This window comes from Lepeophtheirus salmonis, chromosome 10, assembly GCF_016086655.4.
Source record: "Lepeophtheirus salmonis chromosome 10, UVic_Lsal_1.4, whole genome shotgun sequence".
Lineage (NCBI taxonomy): Eukaryota > Metazoa > Arthropoda > Copepoda > Siphonostomatoida > Caligidae > Lepeophtheirus > Lepeophtheirus salmonis.
The window spans coordinates 1,558,300-1,579,172 of NC_052140.2; the positions used below are offsets into that span (position 1 = coordinate 1,558,300).

The following is a 20,873-nucleotide window of genomic DNA, read 5'->3' on the forward strand; positions in this document are numbered from 1 at the left end:
TAAAACTAGTTTAAAATTGTTTATTCTTCTAAATTAAGCTTTTTTTTTTTAAAATAATTATCTCAAAAGAATAATCAAACTATCAAAAGTTTTAAAATTTTTCCCCCTAAATTGATTTTTTCTTTCTATTTTTGTGGACCTCTGTACCAAAATAATAAAAAAATTAATTTGAGAATCGAATGAAAATTCAATTCGATATAAGAATGTAACGGTTTATTTTCTATCAAAGAGGTATATGCAACGTTATATTGGGAAAAATGACATTACTTGCTATGCAAAATAATTCTTTAATCAGGAATCTGAAATAAATCGTAATATAAACAGTACCAATTTTGAAGATTACACACTATTTGATGATTTTAAGGAGTTATAGGTGGTTTTAAGGGATGAAAAGACATGAAAAGAATAGACATTTTATTGGTCAAAAAAAAGTGTTTAAATCAGTAATCCGTTATTGTTCCTAGACTAGGAATCCTAATGTTAATTTTCTTATAAATTTGTCAATTTGTTTCAGTTCAAAAATTAAAATAGTAGGTGAGAAGAAAGGAATATAAGCCCTAATTAATGAATAATGACGTCGATAGTGAGCGAATCGTGTTTCATGTTTTCAGATCCGGTTAATCTTATAAAAATCTATCCTTACACTCTGGAACACCTTCGCTGCATCCACTCTCGTCCTCGTTCAACTACACCAAGAGACGCTCCTGCGCAGCGCTCTACTAATAACTTCCAATCTTGAAATGATATGGAGGCAAGCGTGAGGTTAAGACTAACTCTTTAATCCTTATTTAGGGACGATTAATACATTTCTGATACGCTCCGTATTCAGCTTCACCGGAACACTTATTTGGAGCTCTCAATGGCTAAGGTGCATAAGCTGTCTTCTTTGTTTCCTATGGATTTGTTGATTAAGAGGGATGAGTTTGCCATTCAATTCGTTCCAGAGAGTCTCCCACAATGCTGTCTTGAAAGGTTATCTGTATTTAAGATAGAAGTAGTAAGCAATCAAGGCAAAATAAAAAGTTATTGGGGAATCTTTTGCATAGTCCCATGACTGAATTACGATTTTTCTTATTAATCTCTTTTACAGGAACGTACACGAGTTATTACTATCAACATCATTCAGAACTTAATCTATAGGTCTCAAACTGTACATTAAGACTAATTCATCTCGTGGGTTGATGTGATTGTATCCTAGTAAAGAAAGAACGGCACCGATTATCGACTTCTTGGAATATGTCATATTTCTAAATAAATAGTGATCAAAGCTGTAAGATGTCGTAAAGAGTTCGGGATGACTCATGAAGTAGGTATGTTATAGACAGAACTTTGAAAATTCTTCTTATCGAGTCTTTTTTTTTAATCCATAATTAATGAGTGAAGTAATACAACTAATTAATACAATTATTTTTCCATCAAATGAAGATATATTTAATTATTTATTTATTTAATAAAACTAAAATGGCACCATTTACTTTCAGGATTTACAGAAAAGAGAACATAGTCTACGATTACTCTCCAAAAAGTGACGATTTCTCCGTAAATATCTTAAGGATCTGTTTTTTGGGATATCATTTGAAAACTAAGAGAACACATATTATGACTACTAATAGATATCTAATTGAATATTTTTTATTCTACATAACATACCAACATGAAGGCTCTGTTCTCAAAAAAAGTGTTTGGACAATCCAGTGAAATTTTTCCTTAAGAATAAAGCCACAAATTCATTGTTACTACGAAGTCTTAAGGACATGTTGAAGTTGAATACTATCTAGAATGATGCTACTATTTTTAGCCCAAACCCCATGAGGAGTTTGAAGTAAATAATCTACTTTTCGAGATTATCCTTTTTGCCCAGATGAAATTTAACTGTACATGTACGGAGTATCTCTGAGTAAGTGCAATATTCGTGGGACGACTACTTCATTTCATATGTTTATTCTATCCAACATGTTCATGTATGAATAGTCGTAATACGATGTCGATTTACAAACTGAGTCAAAGGTTTTTATCTAATTGCCATAAAGTGTCGTCGAAGATCCTCTTTTAATATCACTAGACCTAGGAGATTGGTTGATTTTGAGTATTTGAAAGAAGTAAAGAATTTTATTAATGACGATTCGATCAAGGTAGGAACTTCAGTCTTATTTTCATTCATAACCACACCTTTGAATATAACTTCAGAAACCTGAAGTGTATCTTTCATAGTTGAGATAATGTCTCAAGATTTTTTTTAAATTGGAGTTGTCAAAATTTTATTTTTCATTTATTTGACAAATGTAAATTTGTATTTACATAGCAAGCTTAAGAATATTTTTGTTTTGTTTTAAGACTATCAGGCATACTATCTTATTTCCATATTGTAGTCAATAAATTTGCATTTACAATGAAAAGATTAAGATTTTTTCTCTAATTATGCTGCTTTTGTCATCTCAAGTCTATATATTTAAAAAAAATCGTGCAAATCTTGCTATTTTCAGAACATATTATTTTTATTTAATTCAAATATCAATGTAGTATTCAATATCTTTATTCTTTATTGTCATATGATGAAGTTTCATCAAGATTTTTTGCAAATTTGTCCATTTGATGTATTAAAAATACCAATTATGGCCCTTTTAAGATGGCTTCCGTTAAATTATGATCCAATTCATGGTTGTCAATAATTATTCAATTGTCTCGACTCTATTTCGTGAAGAAGAGAATCGTTATTCTTTAGTAAGACAAAACATTAAAAATTATTTTTTTATTTTGTCATCGTCTTGCAAAAAATATAAATTTATTGGCATATTTTGATCACATTTTACTTAAACTAAGCCATTCTCTGTAAAATCTCTAAAATAATACCTAACTTTAAGTTCCTTTTATCGTATTTCTTCTAATTGGTAGTATTAGTTTCGCCAGCCATGACTAGACGAAATGTATTCGTCAACTTATTATTTTTATATGATGACTACGTGACGAAACGAAACAAAAAATTTAATGGGCATGTCTAAACAGTTCTGGTTTTTTTTTTTTGGCGTAATAAAAACGAGACTAAATTATTCGTAGACAAAATTAAATTTGACCAAACAAGAAGACATTAACTACATAGATTCTCGTGAGGATTCTTCCAGATACCCAAAGGAGTGGACTGTCAGTACAGTTCGCGGATGTGGGCTTAGACGAATTTATAAGGATTGTAAAATTCAATTCAACTATGATGGAGACCTCCAGTGTGTTAAATATGATCAAGGATAACCAGAAGCCCATGCATCGAGGAACCGACAAAAAAGAAGAATGTTTCGATCATGAAAGTGGGGAAAGAATGCATTAAAGTGTGAGATCCCACATAAGTGACCCAGACTCCTGGTTCAAAAAAATTAATATGGCGTCGGGAAATCGTCCCGGCGTTAAATTTTCCCAGCTAACTCCTCTTTGTGACAAGTAACGGAATCAAATTTCTCATTGATATGGAATCAAAGTGATCTATACTTCCAACATCATTTGCTTCAAATCCTAATAAAGTAGTGTTCCCTCAACTCATTGCGGCCAATGGCGCTCCAGTAGAAACGTGCGGAGTGAGAAATCTCTGTGCTAGGCTCGACTCTATAGGAGAGGTACATTGGGAGTTTATTGTCGCCGATGTCAGTTACGGTTTGTCCGGCCAAAAGGGGTAGTTTTAACTTTTCTGCCACTTGAAGGACTTCTGCAACTCGGCCGCTTTTAGCCATCACGTCGGGTTCACCAGTTTGGCTGTTTCAATAAGAGGTCTTACTCACTTAGACTCATCAAACATACTAACTTTATTCTAGTAAAATCTAAATACATTATTATTCAACGATAAAGTCCTTAGGGGAGAACCGGTCATATTTACCGGTGTAGCTAATCGCTACATATATAGCGTATAGGTTGTTTTTAAAATCAATAAGGATCCACTGACTAATCCATAATCGGCAAATGCGGCTAATAAGTTTTTTGTTATTTAGCTATTACTGATTTAGGACTTGGTACACAAAGATTTGTTTTCTAAATGACTATCTAATTTCTTCTAAACTGAAGATCGTATTTTTCTACTTTAGGAGCCACGTCATTGTAGGCAATTATTTTCTAGGCTCTTTATAAAAATAAGTTCCTTGTTTGAATGAATTATTATAGAAGAAAGGGGCTTATCTTTTGCTTGCTTCAACAGTAGCTTCTTCAAAAGGTGATCCCCCCCTGTAAGACTCCAATAGTTACAAGTGTTTTCCTTCGTTCAATAATTATTTTAAACATATGTGGAGTTGCAAGACTAGTGAGATTTTTACAATATTATGAGCATTGATGCTAATCGTAATCATTTTTAAGCTCACCTGTTTTTTTGGAGTTGGCAAACTAAAGACTGTCTTTCCATTTCTTAAGCTTAACCATTATAATTTAATTCTTGAGGAGTTAACTTTCCTTTCTATTATTAACAAAACAGGATAGAACATTTGTGTGTGTTCATAAAAGATGGAGAATGCCCTTGAGCATTTGTTGCAGAGTTATACTTCTAAGTTCCTGTTGGAATCAGAGTAGAATTGAGGATCGACATCATAGTAATTCTTTCCTATATCCATGTTTTTTTTTTTCTGCTTAGTCCCAGCTGATAGTAGTTGATTTAATGGAACGTCATGACAGCTAAGTTGCTTTCCTCATATAAAAATAAAGTACATTCTGTGCTTACACTGTGCAAAAGCAAGATCTTTTTTTTTTTGAAGCCGAAAGTTAGCCGACCAAAACAATGAGAATTATAGTATTTTATATATCAATCACTCCATAGGTATCTTTTATGAAATTATCGTATACTTCTATCAAAACTTTTATCAAAAAAATTCCCTGCCCTGAATTTCAATTAATGAAAAAAAAATTAACTTTTTTTCACATTACAAATCTACAATTATTCATATATCAAGAAAAAAACTCCTTGATTTGGCTCTCAATGTTATTAACCAGGGGCGTACGCAGGGGGGGGGCTGAAGGGACTGTAGCCCCCCCCCCAAAAAAAAAGGAATTCGTGATACTTAATAGATAATTTAACATTTGAATTTTTTTTTCAAAAGTTTTTATTGCCTGTGAATATCTATGAATTTTTGAAATTATTTCCCACAGAATTTAATATTTTAAATTTTTATTCAGACAGTTTTGCTTTTGAAATTTAATTTAATTTATTTGTTTTCCAAAACATGTAAATTTTTTTAAATAGTTATGGATTTTTGAAATGTTTCTCCGAAAAATTTAATATCTAAAATTTTTATTCAAAAAATTTTACATTTGAATTTTTGGATTTAAAATTAAAAACCAACCCCCTGCAAAAATATAATCCTGTGGACGCCCTTGTTATTATACCTATTTATTACTACTGCAATTTGAATGTTATAATCAAGGTCCACTCTAGTCCTTGGCTATACTTTTTGTTTTAGTTGTAATTTTATATCAAGATCACGTCGTATTTTAAACAACTCTTTCATGTTACGGTAATTTGAAACAACAAAAAGTTGTTATTGACTGAATTTATACAATTCAAAATCAAAGTAGATATATATTAAAGAGTTTCTAAAAGTAAATTCTCTTCAATTAATTATTTAAACTGATGAATTTGCCGTTAGAAAATAAAGTATCAACATCAGTTCGTGTGGTTTTTTACAAAATTGAACCAATTGAAAACGTCATTCTGACGGTATAGATTTTACTATATCCCCATTTAGGAGCTTAAAAGGATATAAATAATGTGAACTTAACTAATTATGTACTTCAACTTCTATGGTCATGAAGTAATAAGCATGGCGGACGAGTGAGCATAGTCCCTTGTATTTACACCAGGGATGCGGAGTTGGAGTCGGTGCCTTTTTTGGTGGAGTCGGAGTTAGGAGTTGGAATATTTGGTCCAACTCTAACTACAAAAAGGATTATAATTTATGTTAATAAAACTTATTTATAATCTAAGTCTCACATTTTATTTACCGGCTCCGCAGCCCTGATTTACACACGGATTCAAGCGGATTTGGTTTATATATAATTATGTAGGATTTGAAGTCTCACTATTTTCAAATAGGTGGATTCGGAGCCGGGATCTCTAAATATTATAAATCTAATTTTAAGAAACTATACAAATTGTATTCTAGAAATTAAATTTAAATTCCCTGTCCTTAAGATAATAAATTAACATAAACAATTTCATTAATTCATAATTTATAGTTTGAAAAGGATATTTTGTAATCCTGGCTTTAAATCAAACTATTTGAATTATGTAATTCCAAATCCATTCCACTTCCAGTGCAAATACACTCGACTTTACCGACTTGGTGAATTAATTAACCAGGTATTGAATGATCAATCGAGGGATAATATTTTATATTAATTAATTATTTGAATGAAACTTACGACATAATGATATTGTACAAGTACGAACTGAAGTTGATACCCTATTTCTGAAGGACAAATTCATAAGTTTAAATAATTAATTATATAATTTTGTGAACACTTGCGTTTTGAAAACCCTTTAACTTTTAAGATACTATGATATTTAGTTCTAGATATGCAGTGAGTCCATCACTTGGTCGTTGGATAATATCGGTGGGTAGTAAAATCGTCGTGTATTTTATCATTATGAGACAAAATGGTTGTGGGTACTATCATAATAGCAACATCATTATAAGCAATAGGATTGTAATTGCATTACTGTAGCTTCTTACTTCTGGTCATAAATAATACACAGACGTTATTTATTCAACTGCATATAATATATATTAAACTAAGGCACGCTGCGCCCCCTCCCTTCACTCCTCTCTATGCAACATTCCCATGGGAGCTCTCACTGTCGGAAACACATTCCCCCATGATATCCATATCACTCTTATTAGTCACAAAGCTCTCGAACCGATCAGGCCTTCTCCTTGCTCTTGACGTTTTCTTGAGGCCAGGACTCGCTTCCCAATTTTGTTTACTTTTTAAGCCAACTAACCATACTTTGGGTACTCTTGTGAGGTTCAAGATATCATTCAATATCCTTGGCCCACAGGTTGTACAGGTGAATTGTTTGCCCCTCAAGCAGTTTAAACTGCGCCTTGTTTCTAAGCACCAAGCCTCCCTTTAATATGCCATGATACATGGCCAGCCCACGGGTTGTGCATCGTATACTTACATAAAACTCATCTCTAATTATCAAATTGATACCTTTATTATATCATGAAACCTTTTCCCGAAAAGAAACAGAAAAAAAGGCCAAAAACAGTTAGATAATTCTTCCCAACTATGGAATTATTATTCATTAGTTGTTGGGAATTATTCATAGCTGGATAATTGCTAATTCAATCAATCTACGTTGAGAACACTGAGTATGAGAAAAGAAGCAGGAACATGGACGGCTGACAACAAAATACTACATTGTATATTTTTGTGTTTGTGAGGTAATGCCGAGTAATATATATATATACAAATCCATGTTTCACTTATCTATGTATTTATTTGTATTCCCCCAACCCCCTTTCATAATGACTGATCAAACTTCTAAATAATATTACATACGTGGTATGTCAAAACAAAAACAAGTGTGCTATAAATTGCACTTAAAGTAGTAACATAAATTGATTGTCCCAATAGAAAAATGAGAAGTTGACATATTTTATTTGAAAGGTTCAATTTAATTATCTTAAACCAAATAATGATTCTAAACTATACCTAAAAATCTTGGATATCCTGATAACAAATCCCAAAAATTGTAATACAAAGTCTATAATTGGCTCAAATATGTCTATGGAATATTGGGCTGTATTTACAGAGTGAAAAAAATATATCTGAATTTTCTCCTTTTCTTGATTTTGTTGAATATTTTTATTTATGTTGACGCCCCACATATGTAGTTCATTGACTTGAAAGAACTGATAGGAAAATTCTTTTTTTTTTTTTCGTGACTGCACGTTTTTCGTTCGGGTTGTGTCTATTCCCTTTTATACTCGTATTGGTGTTGGAAAATAATGCATATTTTGTTCATCTATTTGTTAGTGTTGAGGCTTGGTTCAAGACCGATCTCGACCGAAATATTAAACTGAGCTTTTTTATCCACTCGCACCTCCACTCACTAAAAGAATATATTATTTCAGTTTATGGTTTAAGTTGTATTTCACTTTTTGTACGGTTTAATTGTGTTAGTTTTCGTTCGTTTATTTTTTTTTCTCTTCTTTTTGTCGAAATATTATTTTAATCAATACAAATATAATTGGCTTGTTTTTCATGTCTTTACAAGTATTAATTATTATAGATTGTTTGATTATCTAGATATAACGACCGGTAGTACCCGGTATTACTCCGAATTATTAGGCGTCGACGTCCAGACAAACGCTGCTTTATTAAAATAAAAGATAACTCCCCAAAAAATCTTAAGCATTACTTTACATTTTTTATGAGCACAATCACACGTATTACCTTTTACATAGATGTTCTTACTCAAGAATGAAAAAATAATAATTTCAGCGTGAGAAAATAAAACAATAAAAAAAATATTGTTCAGCTTACCATCACAACTAAATTTGCAATATAAAAAATGCTTCTTATTTACAACCAATTATATATGTAATCCCCTTTTCTTTTTTAATATGAGGACCAGAGATATAGCTACAAACGTTTCTTGTTAAAAATGGGTTCTTTTCATACAATCTAACTAACAAATAAACGGACAAACTTTGCTCTATTAATATAAGATTATAGAAAAATGAATATATATTTCTCTATGCATATTATATAGAGTAAACACTCAATTTATATTTTTTTAATATAAAAATCAAAATATTAAGTAATGCCCCTTTTGAGGTCATAATAAGTAGAATCAGCTGTCTTAGATCATGCAAGAGTCGGTTGACGAAAACAGCTGAAAGAAAAATACATTGGATCTTTTTTTATTTCAAAAAAGCTAGTCTGGCTAGTTTAAAACCTTGGACCGAAATGTCCTTTTATTTTTAGACCATTTTTTTCGTGTATACCGAAATTTACTATAAGACCGGTCTCATTCGAACTTGCACCCGATATAGTTCGGTCTGTAAAAAACTATAGTAGACTGGTCCTGGATTTTCAGAATGAACCCCAACACCATTATTTATTAATATATATATATATACGAGTATACTCACTATAAAGATTTAGAAACGAGATAATTTATCTACTAACAGATTCCAGCCAATTCTACAAGGAACACAGTCGTTTCTCTTTTAATAAACCATTTGCAAACTCATTCCTCAGAATTTGCTGACGTTATTTTTCCTATGCCAAGTTTTCCAATAGTCAATAAAATATATTAAAATTATTTAACGATGATGGGTACTCGTGTTTTGATATATCAAAGTCATGCCATCAATCATCCTTAAATATATCAATCAAATCCTAGGCATCCTTGACGAATTTTAATATGGCTCAGGTCTAAGCTTAAGCTCATCGTATGTAAGCTAATTTTTTATGTATAGTATTATTAACAAAGAGTTAATAGTGTAACAAGAGGTAATTGTTTCATACTCTGACAGGAGCATCTTTCCAATTGAAGGATATAGTCATTTAGCTAGGGATACCAGAAACATTTAAAAATGATGTGGTCAATGTCAGTTTCATAAAAATGACGTCACAATATATCGATGGCATCATAAAAGCTATGTTTCTGTCTGAGGCCGTCATAACTTTTATAAGATCGAATTAATTCAGTCAAGACCGTTCTCGTAGTAAAATTTGTCCTCACAGAAAACGGTCTTGATCAGTTCAACAAGAAAAAACACATCGTTACTATTGTTCTATTCTTGAAAAGAGAACCTTTAAGTATAAAATAATCACTAGTTTGTGATAGACGAATTGTAACACTATCGATTTTTGGGAAATTTTACTGTAAGTCCTTGTTTGACTCAGAGAAGAATTGAGGATTATAGGAGTAATTCCAGCTTATATGTTGAGTGTTTGATTTGTATTTATTTACTTCCTCTCACGACTGCTTCCAGCTCATCTAATATAATTTCATGATAAATAAGCTGCTCTCCTACCAAATATTCTTCAAATCGTCAGGATTGCCATATTAATTTTCGAGTTTTTGTATTTTTGATATCGGCAGATCAAATTTTATACAATTCTAGTCAATTAGATTTTTCAACTTGTTCAAATGCCAAAAAATTCTTCCTCATTGTTTTAAAATTGAGGAAATATGTGAGCAAAATATTATTTTGTTAATATGTATCACTAAGGCAAAAGATTATCTATCCCCTTTTGTATTTTATCTAACTTGATTGCAATCGAAATTAACAATTTATTGTATCATTACACAGATTAATGTTCCTATAATTGGTCAGATGGATTTGCACCGATTAAGTATAAGTAAACATTATATAGTTTTACAATTTTTCAATTTGACCTAGAAACTATCTTTGAAGTCCATATATATAAAGTTTATATCCTTCTCTAGGAAAAACGGAGACGCAAAGCTTCGCACATTGAGTTAAAGATAATAACTTATATGGAGTGCGTTGTAGATTGAACTACGTCGTTCACTTAATATTTTATCTACTTTGAACTATAACTAGTGATACTAATCGAGAGCATTTTAGGCATGCTAAAAAAAGAAACCGAAAATCAACATGGTAATCCTGACAATTGGAGGAATGTTTGCAGGAGATTAGTTATAATCAGCTGTGACAAGGAAAGAGGCGGAGAAGGAAATAGACAAGGACATTTGCAAGAATTACTCCGATGTCGATCCTCGATTGTACTGTATTCTAAAGACTTACAATTATAACTTCCCAACAAATCCTCAAGGTTAGTGTCCTTCTTTTATGAGCAGACACGAATGTTCAATCAGATTTTAAATGTAGTTGAATGAAGTAGAAAAAGAAGATGACTCCTCAGGAGTTAAATAATAAAACAGATTTGGAAAAGAAAATTCATTCTCCAGTTTTTCAACTCCAAAACACGGGCAAACTAAAAGATACACTCGATTTTTATCACTAGCTATAACACTCAAGTGATTTTTTATGGAATAATGGTTGGACTTTACTCACTCGAAGTATGAAGACTCGTACTCAAAAAAGTAACAGGGGGTAACTGACAATTTGAAGAATGTTTGAGAGTAGAACAGCATAGTAGTAATAGCACTACATTAATTAGCTCCAATCAACCGTGAGAACAAATGAAATAAAACCCACTCTCGAATCCTTATTCATGATCACACACACTCTTTATACTAAGATGGTATCTCCTAAAGAATGAAATAATAATGATAACACCTATGGAGAATAAAATGTTCCCATGTGAGTCTTTTACGTCATATTTTCTACAACTCTAGCCTTTGGAAACGCGGGGGTATAGTAATAGTTCAAAAATATTTTATACACCACCTCGATACAGAACCCGACAAAGATTTTTCTTTGGGGAGGGGATAGGTGTTACGTTACTTTTCTCCAATTTTTGACAGGATGGTTTATTTAAAGTCATATTTTTTTTATCCTTTTTATAAAAAAGGTTTTCAATCTTTCTATTTTGTTGATAGATGCATCTTCTCCGTGGCACCATTTTTTTATGGAAATACATTTTTCTTTTTTTTTCTTTTTGACAACAATCATCTATCTCTAATTGTGGCGAAAATAAATATAATTTCGACAACAAACTCTGTCTTGTAGCGAAGATATTTAAAATTTGACAATTTTTAGTCAATGGTGATATAACGTCACGGGCCTACAGCTATATAATAGGTCCTCACCCTATAAAGAAAAAAGTGCTACTTGAGTTTATACTAATATATGTATAGATAAAAATATTATTATTATGGAAGAAGGTTTGGCTTTTTGTAGTTGCTATATGAATGTACTCGTATATATTTTCAACAAAGTTGTTATCATTGTTCTTATATTCTTGAAGAGATAATATATAACTTATAAGTATAATGTAATTACTAGTGATTGAAACACGTAGAGTAACAGTGAAGATTTTTTGTAGATTTATACAGGTGTGCGCGTCTAAAACGGAACACACCTTTAAATTTGAGGCGTTTTTCCTTGTCTACAGGCTTGAGAGCTTGACGAGGGGTTCTCTTGTAGACCTTAAGGCCAAGATCTTTCTTAACTAGCTGGTCCATGGTCCTTCTGCTGACGTTGAACTCCCTGGAGAGGCCGCTGACGGTGACCTCTCTTGTCCTCGACATACTTTTTCACGGCAGCAACCATTTTGAGGCCTTGACTTAGATCTTGGGGTCACCTCAGGAGTCCCTTTGGCTACCACGCTGTAAACGGTAGTGCAGCTGCTGTTCAGAACCTGTGCAATTTCAGTGGGCGTTTTTCCCCGCGCGGAAAGTTCCAAAATTTCGACTCGACGTCTCTCCATATTATCGGCTGTTGTTTCACTGTTGCTATTTAGATTTTGCTGGAGTTTTGTTTATAACTAGTCAAGACCCCCTTCCCTCGAAGTATAAACCAGTTTCAACTAAATAAAATCACGAATATGTGCATGGCGTAAAATTTAAAGGAGAGTTCAGTTTTAGACGTGCACACCTGTATGTTTAAGTCCTTGTTGCACACTTGGAGTAGAATTGAGAATCGACATCAGAGTCTTCCCTGCATATATGTTACTAGATACGGAGTGGGGTTTGTCTTTATTTCCTTCATCTCATAACTGATCGTAGCTAATTTGATGAGACGTCATTATTGCTAAGCTACTACCTTCCCAAAAGAACTTGAAATTGTCAGGGTAACAACGTTATTTTTTTTTTTCTTTTATTTTTTCATACAGGGAATAACATTATTTTCATCTATGAAAATTGGTGAGCCTCTTCATTCTTTCTACATTAAGTGGAAAGTTTATATACACACCTGATAGGTTGTGTGTATTTAAATCATGTTATGGTTATGATTTATATTCACCTAAACCCATATATGAGACCATTAAAATACGACTCCACCAAACTCACACATTATAATTAAGCTTTAAATGAATTGCCCATCGCTTTAGGATAATTACAAAATAATATTCGTAATGTAGATAGACATAGGCTGATACTTTGAAAGTTCAATACTTAAACTATAAATATTCATAATGTGTTGAGTGACACTCAAAAAGGTTTATTTTTTTAATTTTAATTTTATAATGGATATTATACAAATACTTATATACACGGTCCATGTATAATAAACGGATTGAAATATCTTCCATGAGACTATTATCAGCTGACGATAACAGATTTATATATTCTCAGATTATACATATTGAGTTCAACTTTTATAATTGTTACTCTCTGGTAGGGAAGACCGATAATATTTGCAACACATTCTACTTTTAGATCAGTTACCCCGAGCTGGTTTAACTTGGACTACCTAAATTTTAACACAAAATACCGACTGTGTGCGTAATGGAAAACTAGACATTTTGAATCTGAATTCTAAGAAGTTTAATTTAGGAAACTACTACATTAAATTAACTTTATACAGATGTTGGCACATATGTTTCCATTTCTAATCTACAATGTAGCCTTAATTGACTTTGATAATGATCTTGATGCGCCGCTGGAAGCTCTGACTGGTGGCAATAATGTAAAAAGGCCTCCTAGAGTTACAATGCTCAGCAACGTAAGCCCCGAGATTCGGTACTTTCGGGGAGAAATCCCTTGCTTTGACATGCAGACAGAAAGATAAGTAGAGAGGGGTGGCATCTGACGAGTATGGTGACCATATTGTTGTCAGCCAGTGTCGCTGCATCATCTTGTTGAAGCTCGTCTCGATGCTAATACCATCATTAAGGACCTTCTTGACGTTGTAAATTGTCTACCTGCTTGTCTTAGTCAAGTTTAGGACCTTTGTTGGTGTGTGTTCCGCACGAAGTAGAGCAGCAATCTCGATTCTTTTGTCTCTTTGTGTTCGATTGATTTTTTTTTTTTTTTTTTTTTTTTGTAGGGACTTGTCAATGCACACCGTTTGTCAGGTAATGGGAGGAATTATCATTTCCTTTTATGCATTTTTCTTATTCCTCTCTTTTATAAGTGTTCCGATTTCAACTACGTACTCGCTACATATGTTTTCTATTGTTTGAATCTATTTGAAGATAACAATAGTGTTCTCACAAATTCAATTTAAATGCAACTCGTCAAATGTGGCAACTGTCCATGTAGTCAAGTTAATAAATATTGAATTTAATTTAGAAATATATAAAATAGATTAAATAGTAGGTTTTGAACAAATAATAACTGAACCTTCAATGAATTTGAATGATTATATTTCAATATATTTTATTAGATTAAGTTATAATAAGATGTATATTATACATCATTGAGCAGTATTGTAGATTTGAGAAACTCACTCTCCCATACCTCTTCAAGACACTGCTTTGGCTAAAAAACATGTTTGATGTGATGTGGTAATATATAAAAAAATAATTAAGTACAAAAAAATGCGAGGAAAATTGCAAATTTCTCTTCAATGTGGGATTTTTGAATTTCAATTCAATTATATTCACTCATAACAAATCTTCTTATTAATGTAGCAAAGTTTATCTGTATGTAGGTATGGAAAACAGTATTGTACATAGTTCTCTGTGATGTATATCAGATACATATTTTATTCTAAGAAATAACAATGGTGTCATATTAATGAAATAGTGCAGGCTTTTGCATGTAATTTCGAATATGCAGCACTGTTTCTACTTTTTTGGTTTTTTTTTGTTATTGCTCTCTTTTATATATCGTAATTTATATGCATTTAAATTATATACTAAGATGTGAATAAAACATGAACATTTTTATGAAAAAATGAAGTAACTCTGACAGACGTTTTGTATGTAGCATTGTGTTTTTGTTAGTGAGTGTTCTAGAGACTAAACTAATCATCAGGCATCACATCATATTATTCTTTACCTCAAACTTTTATTGTTGTTCTTTCATTCATGGGGAGAGAACTCGTCATATGAATTGATATTGAACAGTTACGTGTGAGTGTGCTCATGAAAAACAGAGAGTAAGACTGAGCATTTCTTGGGTAGTTATCTTATATATATATATTTAAAACAAAATTTGTCTTTTATTCGACACCTAATTTAATCATGTATATGATACAAATTTAAAACTTAAACAATGGAAAACTGATTATTACAAAAGTAATGATCCTCCCAAAAAACTACATTGACCCCTCAAAAACTGTTTTTTCCAATAACTCGAAGAAAAGTTAACCAAAGGGATTTAGTTTTTTTTCCACAATTATTTGCATTATATTATACAGTTCTGATGTAAATTTTATGATTGTAGCTTCTCTAATTATAGAGAAAAAGGCAAAGTTGCAACTGTCTATTATGGAAGAATGTAAACATTCTTAAACTAATCCAGTGAGGATTGTCATTTCTATAATATAAATAAATACCCGTACAACGGCCATAAATCATTATTTGACTCAAAGTAATCCTTCTATAAATACTTTCTTCCTTGTATGTTGATGTAGTCTATCTATTTCGAAATATATCGTCATTATTTTGGTTTAAATGCAAATATTGTTAAGGTAATCCAATTACTATTTACATATATTATATATTTGTATTTAAATTTCAGTAGGGTGAGATCGTTCTGAAGGCCTTTGTTAAATGTATCGAATTTTTAAAATGGAATATGGGGAAAATTAGGTAGGTGTAAATTAGGAGCTCCAGGGAATATTATTCACTTTAAAAATCTCTATTTCTTCAAATAATTGATTTCTTTTTTGAGAATAACTAACCCTTATTCTTCCCTCTGTCGTAAAGACAAGATTACTCTACTTATTTTTATGAGGAGTAACTATTTATTAGGCATTGACGATGGTAAATAATACTGTTTAACAGAAAAAAGATTACAAGAGAAACATAGCACATTGGCTGAAAAATCTTGTGCTTAACAAAGAAAAGACCGTTGTTTTATTTTTTCCTACAAGATCGGTTTTTTTTTAATTTTTTTTTTCTTATTCCCTTTATAGAATGGAGTCCCTTTAACACTTTCCAAGACATTGCTTAGCTGAAAGGGTATTTTTCCTCATCAAAAGCATTGTAAAATTAAAATAGGAAATTGTTTTTAATCCTTTGTTTAGGAAATAACAAAAGTTGTAGCCATAACTTAGGACAATAACTCACAAACTAAAGAACTGGTTATCATGAAATTTTGACAGCTGTTTTTTGAAGGTTGCTACTATCTGAAAATGAGATTAATTTAAAAAATGCCATCTGTGCTTAAAGCCCGGGACTTTTAACCCCATGTGTTCTTGAGTTCAAATATGTTCTTATTTTTTATCCATTAGCCTCATGGCCTTCAGAAATAGGCCATAAAGTTTTTGTTATTTTTAATATTTAAAACTTCATGTTGAAGTAGGGATACATTATGCCAATATATGTTAAAGCCTAATGTGAAAATATTTAAAATGTTTGTATCATGTTTATAACTTGTTTACTTGCTAACTTTGTTTAAAGTTGAAAATAGGTGTTTTTTATTCAGAAGCTCATAGCTTTTACTAGAATATATTCAGAAAGTATATAATATTTCATTTCATAGCTGAAAGTCTTAACTCTCAAAAACGTTCTATATCTTTGTCAATGAAAAATAAACCTCATTTTTTAATTAATCTTATATGAAAAGCTCATATATTTGAGTGTCATAGCTAGGAAGAGAATAAAGGTGGAGGAAAGGAAAAAATTAAAACAATAATAATTATTATTATGTTAGGAAATATTGAAATAGCATTGTTTCGTTATTAATGCATAAAGATGAAACTAATACAAAATCTAACAGAAAATACAAAATTTAAATTTGTAAAACCTATATTATTTTTTTCTTCAATAACAATATAACTTTAACCATTTGATTATTGTTATAGGTTACAAATACCAGACAATGTTATCCAGGAACCAAAATTTTGACTATAATTGTTAATAATGGGAAAAATATTTACAATCATCAATGAAATTTTAACTGAACTGCAGAATTTTCAAAATACGTTCAATTGTCCGGGAAATCTTGCAATTAATTCAGATTCGTTTGGTTATAATTAATTAAATGAAGCGTTCAACGCATATTGAAGAATAACTCGATTTAAAGTTTTTAAGATTTGTGCTTAGCAAATGATGGAATATACATATATCGATAATAATAATGGATGCCTAAAAAACCACCAAAATGTTTCGAATAATGACACTTTTCTACAATAACAACATTTACGTCTTTTGTTGCAGGTTACGAAATTCCAAAAAGCGGACCCACAGACCCTAAATAAAACAACCCGCCCTCTATTAGTGATAACGATAAATATGAGAATATATGAATAGCTATAAATTGAGCTATTATGGAGCGACATAGTTCAATGGATAATGCGCTCGGGAGAAGTCAGTCTCTTGTACTCAATATGCTTAGGTTCTATACTCTGTTCCTCCAACGGAAGGAAATATACTTAATGAATATGGACTTCACCAAAAAGATTCCTAGGTTAGATGGAGTAAATGTAATACTGTAATGTTATTTATACTTAATCGGTGCAACTCCATCTAACTAAATAAAGGAACATAAAAAAGTATTTTCTTCTTCTTTAAGTGTAAAAAAAATACTTAAATTGCAATGTATCTTTTATTTACTAAAAGGATCCCTAAATTATAAGAATATCTTCCAGAATCCTGTTGAATGACAATATCCCAGAAAATGAGAAACATTATTATATTCTGTAACACAGCCATAGGAAGTAATTGCCTTTTTTTTTTACTAGCTTAGCAAGATTCAAACAAGCATTGAAATCATAAAATAAATAATATCTATGTTCTGAATCTCTAAAAGTAAGTCTGGGAGAGAAGGCCCCTCTCCTCCCTAGGCGTCGTAATAGGGGAGACTGACATTTCTCCTCACTTTTTGAAAGATTTTTGAAAGATAATCACAAGGAAATTTTTCGTGATTACTGATGATGTTTCATTAATGTATGATGTCATTATTATGAAACTGCCTCTTCTCACATACTTTTCCATTGGTTTTTATTTGCCCCTGATCTGCTTTTCTATCACAATTTTAACATTTGCTTCTTTTTTTGTTGGTTAGCATTTACAAAAACAATTTCTGGATCCAAGAGCTCTCACGCTTCCCATGGGTCGCGCACTTCCTAATAAGAAAAGAAAAAGATACGAAAAAAATTAGTTGTTTTTTCTTTAACTATTCTAAACTATAAATAAAACTAACGAATATCTGAGCTCATCCGGCAGTTTTGAATAGTAAGACTATAATTAACTCAAATATGCAAATGCAATATTGGGCTGTACTTCATATAAAGCAAAAAAAAAAAAATGTCTCGTTTTCTTGATGATTTTTTTTTTTTTCATTTTTAGGCTTTTTGTACTGTCCCAAATATGATGCTATGATTCAAAAATAATACTTTTTATATTTAGATGGGTAAAAAATATATCCTACACCTTACTCTTAATAATTTAAGGGTCTAATATGCGATCAATTATTTACGGTTTCCCTTTTTTATCTGTAATTTCTTTGTATAAACAGAAAGATCTATAAGTGTTTTTCCAATATACCATATATATACATATATATTCATAATTTCATATATTCATTTGGTCCCATATCAACAATATTAAAAACTAAATTGAACGATGTCAATTGCTTGCTTATCTTTCTTTGAATTGGCCCAACTTATTTTAAAACCAGCATTGATAAAATTAAAATTGTTCTTTTAAAAAATCATCGTATATTATCCTTTTACTTTTTGGTTTTATGTATGGATGAGCCAGGTAATTTACTAGCTGAGTAATCCCCTCTTGAAAACACTCATGAAAGAACATCAAGTAATTGCGTACACATAGAGTTTATTTTTAAGGATATTCTTCTAGGTAATTATATCTATAATGTTCCTCATTTTTGTTCAACAACTATCACTTCAACAACTAGAGTTACATACCGGGTGTATCAAAACTATTTCCCAATCACTTTAAATGCTAATATCTCGAAGTTGTGTGTCGACTGATGTGAAAACTTCTGAGGGGAGGTGATAGTTGTTGTTATGTTTTGATATTTTACAACTATGGAGCTTTGCTCCTTGCGAGATCCACAAAAAAGGTCATTGTCACGCAGACCGGCGAGGACACAAAAAACCGTGTACAACGTCAAAAAAAGTCTGGAAGCGGAATAACCTCTGGACAAGTTGACCCATAGAAAAATCCTATCAACATTGTGGCAAAATTTGGGACAATATGGACAAGAAAAAGGTCAGTAGTTGCCTTCAGGTTCAGGTTGGTCTAAAACATAAAGGCTAAAGGTTAATTTGTATGTAAAAAAAAAGTACTGAAATAGAAAAGGTGGTAAAACATTATACTCATGAAGTACATAGTTTTTAATTAAGTCCGGGTTTATGAATCGGGAAATAATTTTAATACACCCTGTATGTTTTCTTTGATAAAACAGTATAACCACAAATAATTGCGCTCGTTGTTTACCTTTTAAATTATTAAGGACAAGGTGTACAATATTTTTCACTCATAAACAAAATAATAATATGTATATCTAAAGATTAGTTTTTACTTATATTGTCATATTTCGTAACATATAAAAAGTATAAAAATGGCCAACTTCGACCCAAAAATCACATTAAAATCACTTGAAATGGTTTAAACATTGTGATTTGATCGTCTCCCAGCAGAACAGGTCAACCACTATAAAAATAAAAATATTCACCTAAAAAAACGACAGTTTAATGTACATTGTTACACGTCATAAAAATAAGGTCATCATTAAAAATACATATATGATGTGTCAACCTAAAAACAATCTTGAACAAACATCGAGGAAAAGAGAAAATATTTTTTTACTTCATACATACAGACAGCCAAAATTTCTTGGACATATTTATGTCAATTATAGACTTACTACTCAAATTTGTCGGATGAATTAAGATACCAAATAATTTTAGGTATATTTGAGAACCTTTATTTGATTTAAGAGACTTATATTGGCCCCGATATGTCCTTTCAAAAATATATGATGTATCATTGTTTTATTGTAGCGATCAATTTTGGCCACTATTGAAGTGCAATTTGTGACACACCCAAAGGGTTATTAGTAATAATTTGTTGATAGAAGTTGACAATAATTCGTCGAAAAATACAAAATTTGAGAAAAACTCATTCTAGCTTGCGTTTCGGTTGATATATTATTGGTACTTGAGAGACAATTGACGTAAAACATAAATAAAGCTATTAAATTTATCAAAAAACAATATTCTATAAATAAGGAGGTCGTGTTTCTCCTGAATGATATTGACGGTGAACTCTCGTTTCAAAATATGAATAATCTTGGAAACAAAGTTAAATATGATTAAAAATCCTAAACCAGTTTGAGAGATAGATAAAATTTATATAATTAGGTCTTACTTTTGTCTGGACTGGTACTATAGTAAAATTATGTCTGAATCTGTATCTATAATAGAGAATAGATAACTTATGTGAAAAAGGCTGATTAAGAAGGCAGCCAGGGACTGCCTTCTACAACACTAAATCCCTATTGATTGGTAATTTCAAGTTGTTTTTTTCATTTTTGTAAGAGTATTTATGCACACAAGTACACAATCTTTTGTTTCCTGCCCTCTCACTCATCACCAGGGGAGTTGGAAACCAATTCAAAAGTGAAAAACTGGAATCAGTTTTATTGAAATAACGTCATATATTAAGGTCACGTTATAACGTAAATTTCCATTGTTATGTCTCTCAAAAGGGGTGTCATTACCAGTTATATTTCTTCGGTTAGATATAATTCCATTTTTTTACGAGATAAATTCGAGTATTGATCATTCAAGCTCGAGTTTTGTGCTTGAATGATCGTTTGAAATATCGTTTTCAAACGATTTTTTTTCAGAGGGGCTTTAGAGAATGCTCAACTT

The 20,873-nt window shown here is 31.3% G+C and overlaps 1 protein-coding gene across 4 annotated transcripts in view; it reads left to right on the forward strand.

Moving 5' to 3' along the window:
• The first annotated feature begins 619 nt into the window (after positions 1-619).
• Reph (Regulator of eph expression) overlaps positions 620-20,873 on the forward strand; it is a 72,341-nt gene continuing 52,087 nt past the window's right edge. For 3 of the 4 annotated variants that reach the window (XM_071891517.1, XM_071891515.1, XM_040720116.2), the window contains exons 1-4: positions 626-997; positions 1,091-1,310; positions 1,482-1,897; positions 1,972-2,132. The gene's annotated coding sequence lies outside the window, so the exon portion shown is untranslated. Of the gene's footprint in view, positions 1,023-1,090; positions 1,311-1,481; positions 1,898-1,971; positions 2,133-20,873 lie in introns of all 4 variants that reach the window. The other variant, XM_071891516.1, reaches the window with a different exon arrangement.